Raw genomic sequence first — 7,500 nt, 5'->3', positions numbered from 1 at the left:
GTCGGAGAGTAAAACGCGAATTCATACTATGAAAACTTACGTCTCTCGACGATGGGACGATCCACGCGAAGAGTTGTTTACGTGCACGCGTATGGTGCGATTGCGTCGATTCGCTTTTCTGTACGGGGAGAAATAGAACGTTGAGTTGACTTATCGGGTCTTCGTTGGAATTACCGTCGCTGGCATTGTAAACTCCAGATGACCTTGTGATTCCTTCGTCGGGCACTGGTAAAGGGTGGCGATGATGCGTTCTATAATAGAAATACCCGTCGTAGCGTTTCTTCGGAGTCAACCCGCTCACGAAACTCTCTCTCGTCGTGGAATCCCCGCGTCGGAGAGTAAAACGCGAATTCATACTATGAAAACTTACGTCTCTCGACGATGGGACGATCCACGCGAAGAGTTGTTTACGTGTACGCGTATGGTGCGATTGCGTCGATTCGCTTTTCTGTACGGGGAGAAATAGAACGTTGAGTTGACTTATCGGGTCTTCGTTGGAATTACCGTCGCTGGCATTGTAAACTCCAGATGACCTTGTGATTCCTTCGTCGGGCACTGGTAAAGGGTGGCGATGATGCGTTCTATAATAGAAATACCCGTCGTAGCGTTTCTTCCGAGTCAACCCGCTCACGAAACTCTCTCTCTCGTCGTGGAATCCCCGCGTCGGAGAGTAAAACGCCGAAGGCTTACTATGAAACTTACGTCTCTCGACGATGGGACGATCCACGCGAAGAGTTGTTACGTGCACGCGTATGGTGCGATTGCGTCGATTCGCTTTTCTGTACGGGGAGTAATAGAACGTTGAGTTGACTTATCGGGTCTTCGTTGGAATTACCGTCGCTGGCATTGTAAACTCCAGATGACCTTGTGATTCCTTCGTCGGGCACTGGTAAAGGGTGGCGATGATGCGTTCTATAATAGAAATACCCGTCGTAGCGTTTCTTCCGAGTCAACCCGCTCACGAAACTCTCTCTCGTCGTGGAATCCCCGCGTCGGAGAGTAAAACGCGAATTCATACTATGAAAACTTACGTCTCTCGACGATGGGACGATCCACGCGAAGAGTTGTTTACGTGCACGCGTATGGTGCGATTGCGTCGATTCGCTTTTCTGTACGGGGAGAAATAGAACGTTGAGTTGACTTATCGGGTCTTCGTTGGAATTACCGTCGCTGGCATTGTAAACTCCAGATGACCTTGTGATTCCTTCGTCGGGCACTGGTAAAGGGTGGCGATGATGCGTTCTATAATAGAAATACCCGTCGTAGCGTTTCTTCCGAGTCAACCCGCTCACGAAACTCTCTCTCGTCGTGGAATCCCCGCGTCGGAGAGTAAAACGCGAATTCATACTATGAAAACTTACGTCTCTCGACGATGGGACGATCCACGCGAAGAGTTGTTTACGTGCACGCGTATGGTGCGATTGCGTCGATTCGCTTTTCTGTACGGGGAGAAATAGAACGTTGAGTTGACTTATCGGGTCTTCGTTGGAATTACCGTCGCTGGCATTGTAAACTCCAGATGACCTTGTGATTCCTTCGTCGGGCACTGGTAAAGGGTGGCGATGATGCGTTCTATAATAGAAATACCCGTCGTAGCGTTTCTTCCGAGTCAACCCGCTCACGAAACTCTCTCTCGTCGTGGAATCCCCGCGTCGGAGGGTAAAACGCGATATATAATAGTATATGCCAGTGGTTCGCGCGCGTCGTCTCTGAGATACGCGGTCGACAGAGTTCCGAAAACACGTGATGTGCCACGATTTCCGTGCGTCTTACATCTTTCGACGATGGGACGATCCACGCGAAGAGAACGTTCGTGCTTGCGTGAGGTGCAACAGCGTCGATTCGCTTTTCTGTACGGGGAGAAATAGAACGTTGAGTTGACTTATCGGGTCTTCGTTGGAATTACCGTCGCTGGCATTGTAAACTCCAGATGACCTTGTGATTCCTTCGTCGGGCACTGGTAAAGGGTGGCGATGATTCGTTCTATAATAGTAATACCCGTCGTAGCGTTTCGACCGATGTCACCCGCCACGAATGTCTCTCTCGACGTGGAAACCCCGCGCCGAAGAGTAAACGCGAAGGCTTACCATACGAAAGAAAACGGTATTATACGCCTGTGGTATGTGCGTCTCGGCTCTGTGATACGCGATCGGCAGAGTTACAAAAAAACGTTGATGGGCCACGATTTCCGTGCGTCTTACATCTTTCGACGATGGGACGATCCACGCGAAGAGTAGTTACGTGCTCGCGCGAGGTGCGATAGCGTCGATTCGCTTTTCTGTACGGGGAGAAATAGAACGATGAGTTGACTTATCGGGTCTTCGTTGGAATTACCGTCGCTGGCATTGTAAACTCCAGATGACCTTGTGATTCCTTCGTCGGGCACTGGTAAAGGGTGGCGATGATTCGTTCTATAATAGAAATACCCGTCGTAGCGATTCGGCCGAGACACCCGCCACGAAACTCTCTCTCGTCGTGGAATCCCCATGTCGGAGAGTAAAACGCGAAGGCTAACTATATAAGAAACATATAGTATTATTTATGCCTGTGGTTCTCCGTTTGTCCTACTCTCAGATACGCGACTCGGAGAGTTACGAATAATCGTGATGGACCACGATTTCTGTACGTCTTACATCTTTCGACGATGGGACGATCCACGCGAAGAGATCATTCCTGCTTGCGTGAGGTGCGATAGCGCCGATTCGCTTTTCTGTACGGGGAGAAATAGAACGATGAGTTGACTTATCGGGTCTTCGTTGGAATTACCGTCGCTGGCATTGTAAACTCCAGATGACCTTGTGATTCCTTCGTCGGGCACTGGTAAAGGGTGGCGATGATTCGTTCTATAATAGAAATACCCGTCGTAGCGATTCGGCCGTGTCACCCGCCACGAAAATCTCTCTCGTCGTGGAATCCCCGCGTCGTAGAGTAAACGCGAAGGCTTGCTATAGAAGACTATAGTTTATACGCCTGTGGTTCACCGGTTGCCTGCTCTCCGGGGTACGCGATCGCGCAGGAGTTACGGAAGAACTTGATGGGCCACGATCTCCAAGCGGCTATATCTTTCGACGATGGGACGATTCACGCGAAGAGAACGTTCGTGCATGCGTGAGGTGCGATAGCGTTGATTCGCTTGTCTGTACGGGGAGAAATAGAACGATGAGTTGACTTATCGGGTCTTCGTTGGAATTACCGTCGCTGGCATTGTAAACTCCAGATGACCTTGTGATTCCTTCGTCGGGCACTGGTAAAGGGTGGCGATGATTCGTTCTATAATAGAAATACCCGTCGTAGCGTTTCGACCGATGTCACCCGCCACGAAATTCTCTCTCGTCGTGGAATCCCCGCGTCGGAGAGTAACCGCCGAAGGCTTGCTATAGAAGACTATAGTTTATACGCCTGTGGTTCACCGGTTGCCGGCTCTCCGGGGCACGCGATCGCGCGAAGGTTACGGAGGGACGTGAAGCGCCCGAGCAATGAAACGTCCGCAGGAGGAAACGAGCAACCGCCGAACATTGTTTCGCGACGTTTCCATAATGTATTGTCGTTTCGCTCGCATCCCGCTTCTTTCCCCTAGTTTCCTCGACGCGTAGTTTCGCAGCCTTAGTGGACGAATCATTCTCGATTCGAGGAAAGATATGCAGTGGGGCGTGCAATGAGCCCGCCAGAGACCACGATCTCCAATGCGTCTTTACATCTTTCGACGATGGGATGATCCACGCGAAGAGAACGTTCGTGCTTGCGCGAGGTGCGTTAGCGTCGATTCGCTTTTCTGTACGGGGAGAAATAGAACGATGAGTTGACTTATCGGGTCTTCGTTGGAATTACCGTCGCTGGCATTGTAAACTCCAGATGACCTTGTGATTCCTTCGTCGGGCACTGGTAAAGGGTGGCGATGATTCGTTCTATAATAGAAATACCCGTCGTAGCGATTCGGCCGAGTCACCCGCCACGAAACTGTCTCTCTTTCGTCGTGGAAACCCCGCGTCGGAGAGTAAAACGCGCGAAGGCTGTGACTGTAACATATATATATACAGTATACAATGCCTGTGGTTTTTGCGCGTGTCGGCTCTTCGGTATACGCGATCGGCCAGAGTTACGGAGGGACGGTGAAGCGCACGAGAAATTGAAACGGCCGCACGATTGGAACCGAGCAACCGTCGAACATTGTTTCGCGACGTTTCCATAATGCGTTTTCGTTTCGCTCGCATACCGCTTCTTTTCCCCTAGTCTCTGAGACGCGTTTTCGAGCCGTTCTTCTACTATCGATTCTCGTAGAGAGAAGGGACCGGGTAGTCTGGAAGTGGAACCCGCATCTTGCGTGTACCGTACACGGAATTGAGAGGACCGGCCGTGAAGCTCGTTTTAAAGCCGTGCGTCTGACACCCAACTCTTGCGCGCCAATTTCGCGGCAAGAGATAATATGGGACGAATGACCGGCAAAGAGCCAGCTGTGAAGTCTGTTTTTTTAATCGAATCCGTGGACGTGTGTATGCCGTAGCGTCGCTCGTCGTGTTCGTTCATGGTCGTTCCGAGAGAAAGAACGAAAGCGGTAACGAAGGGACCGGCCGTGAAGCTCGTTTTAAAGCCGCGCGTCTGACACCCAACTCTTGCGCGCCAATTTCGCGGCAAGAGATAACATGGGACGAATGACCGGCAAAGAGCCAGCTGTGAAGTCTTTTTTCATTATTTGCTTTCAATCGATCGATCGGTACGATTCGTGCAACGTTTCGCGCGATGCGACGCGAAAACATGCGCGCAACAATAGATGCGTCTGATCGGAAGAACGCGAGGGTCGACTGCACGCGATGGATTCAGTATCGGGTAGGATACAAAATATATCCCCGTCGTTTCCACGCGTGCGAGTCTTCTGCGTCTTTCGCGGGTTTTTGAATGCACTATACGCCCGGAACGTCGAGAAATATATACATATTACTTGAACGTTTTTCGTCTCGAAAGGCTTCGGTGTCGTCTCCAAGGCGACGCCTGAATCTCCTTCGCGCGCTGGTCGGAGATTCAGGTATCAACTTTTATCTTCTCTTTGAAAGAAGAGAGATATTAGGTCGAACAAATGAGAATAAAATTATATATGTGAAATATAAAATTTATACGATTACCCTGAACGGTGGATCACTTGGCTCGTGGGTCGATGAAGAACGCAGCTAATTGCGCGTCAACGTGTGAACTGCAGGACACATGAACATCGACATTTCGAACGCACATTGCGGTCCACGGATACAATTCCTGGACCACGCCTGGCTGAGGGTCGTTTACGTACCATACACTGCTTGCGTAGCTCTGTCAAATCCCCGCCGTCGTTCACCTCTTCGGATCGAACGTTTTTTTACCGAAGGGCGCAAAGAACGTTTCTGAGTCGGGTTAAGAGAAGGATGCTACGTACGAGCGAACGATGGGTGTCTCGTCGGCGTTTGTCGCGGACACGCGAAAATTCTGTGAATTTCACGGACAGTGTACGTTCTAGTTGTTGCAAAACGATCGGAATCGTTTGTATGGACTCGCGTGAGTGTTCGCGGCGTCGTGCGTCGTTCAATTACGACCGCCCGCGGATACCGCTCCACTGCGATATGGATCTGAGCGACAACTTTTTCGGCTGTTCGTGAGATGAACGGTTTCGTGTGTTTAGAAAAATTTTTTTTCCCGCGCTCTCCGACGTCACCTGAAATGATGCGTCAGAGGTGAAAGAAAATATTAAGAAGTCGAGAGAGAGAGAGACTACACACGTTTTATTCATATTTTGTATACCGTGCGTGAGACGGATGTGCACGACACGTCGTATGTCGGTATATTACCGACTGGCCCCAGGGAGATTGTTTTCTTCCTCTCTTACGAATGAGATGTACGTTTCGGAGGATCGTCGTTACCGAAACACACGGCAAAACGAGACTTCTCGCAGCAGAACCTTTATACACAATACACATCGACTCTTTTTACCCCGAGAGAGAGAGAAAAGGTGTATTTCTTTTTTTTATTTTTCGAATTCGACGCACGAACGCTTTGACGACTGGAGAAAAACACGGTGTGTGTTAAAATCGTGCGGGACGAGCATGCGTATTCGTAACGGGTCGAATAGTTCTTATTCCCCGTCGTCGCGTGTCCTCGCTGGACCACCACCGTGCGCTTCCGCCACGTTCAGTTGAATTTCGAAATATATATATATAAAAAGAATCACCATATACTCTCTTTCGGGAGGTGTATTTTTATCGGTTTCTGCTATAGAGAAGAGACGGAGATCGTGTTGTGAGGTGTAACGTTTCTGTATCCCCGTTTCGGAGGATCGTCGTTATCGGCGGAACACACGTCAAAACGAGACTTCTCGCAGAACCTTTATACACAATACACATCGACTCTTTTACCCCGAGAGAGAGAAAAGGTGTTTTTCTTTTTTTTTTATTTTTCGAATTCGACGCACGAACGCTTTGACGACTGGAGAAAAACACGGTGTGTGTTAAAATCGTGCGGGACGAGCATGCGTATTCGTAACGGGTCGAATAGTTCTTATTCCCCGTCGTCGCGTGTCCTCGCTGGACCACCACCGTGCGCTTCCGCCACGTTCAGTTGTATTTCGAAATATATATATATATAAAAAGAATCACCATATACTCTCTTTCGGGAGGTGTATTTTTATCGGTTTCTGCTATAGAGAAGAGACGGACGATCGTGTGTGACACCACGTGGTAACGTTTCCGTATCCCCGTAAAATACGTTTATCTTTTCTCGTAGAAAAGAGAGAGGAAGAGGCAGGAGCTCCTCTTTGGCGAGGCTTTCGAACGTCGCGTCCCGTCCGCCGGAATATAATGATATAAATATATAACCGCCGCCGACTTTGTGCGAAAGCGTTGAAACGAACGCGTCGGTCGCCCCATGGTGTGTGTTTGTCGTGTCTTCTTTTCCTCTTCTGCACTTCTCTTCACTGTCGATCGCGAGACCGCGCGAGATCCGCTTCGGTCGTCCAGTCCCCGAAAATTCTTCTCGGACGGGCGTTAAAGTTAACCGGAGCGCGAGATCGTCTAGCGAGAGTCTTTTTCGCGATCGAGTAAAATGTGATAGAAGAAGGAGAAGAGTGTAAAAAGAGAATATAGACACGCGACGCAGCAGAGACCACTGGTGAGGCGCATAAGACGCGTTCGCGAACGATTTTTCGCGACGATACGGAGTCGCGCGTGTCGCGGTATATTTATCATTTATATACGTTATAATATGAATATTGTTGTGTTCGAACGCACTCTCCTCTAGACTTTGTTTTTTTTGCCTTTGAGCGATTTTTATGAAATTCGATTGAATTTTCATACAATTCACGTTCACGACGACCTCAGAGTAGGCGAGATTACCCGCTGAATTTAAGCATATTACTAAGCGGAGGAAAAGAAACTAACAAGGATTTCCTTAGTAGCTGCGAGCGAACAGGAATTAGCCCAGCACTGAATCCCGCGGTTCCGCCGTAGGGAAATGTAGTGTTCAGGAGGGTCCATTTATCCCGTG

The 7,500-nt window shown here is 49.4% G+C and overlaps 2 non-coding genes across 2 annotated transcripts in view; both read left to right on the top strand.

Moving 5' to 3' along the window:
• Window positions 1-5,114: 5,114 nt before the first annotated feature.
• LOC143175665 (5.8S ribosomal RNA) lies at window positions 5,115-5,269 on the top strand. Its single transcript, XR_013000365.1, has one exon. It is a non-coding gene; the product is annotated as a 5.8S ribosomal RNA (ribosomal RNA).
• A 2,056-nt stretch (window positions 5,270-7,325) lies between these two features.
• Window positions 7,326-7,500, top strand: part of LOC143175660 (large subunit ribosomal RNA) — a 4,007-nt gene continuing 3,832 nt past the window's right edge. Inside the window, exon 1 of the ribosomal RNA XR_013000360.1 lies at window positions 7,326-7,500. This exon is cut by the window's right edge and continues 3,832 nt beyond it. This is a non-coding gene — a ribosomal RNA (large subunit ribosomal RNA).

The sequence above is a fragment of the Nomia melanderi genome, unplaced genomic scaffold, assembly GCF_051020985.1.
Source record: "Nomia melanderi isolate GNS246 unplaced genomic scaffold, iyNomMela1 scaffold0153, whole genome shotgun sequence".
Taxonomy (NCBI): Eukaryota; Metazoa; Arthropoda; class Insecta; order Hymenoptera; family Halictidae; genus Nomia; species Nomia melanderi.
The sequence above is the reverse complement of the archived record's forward strand: the minus strand, read 5'-3'. Positions and strand labels throughout refer to the sequence as shown.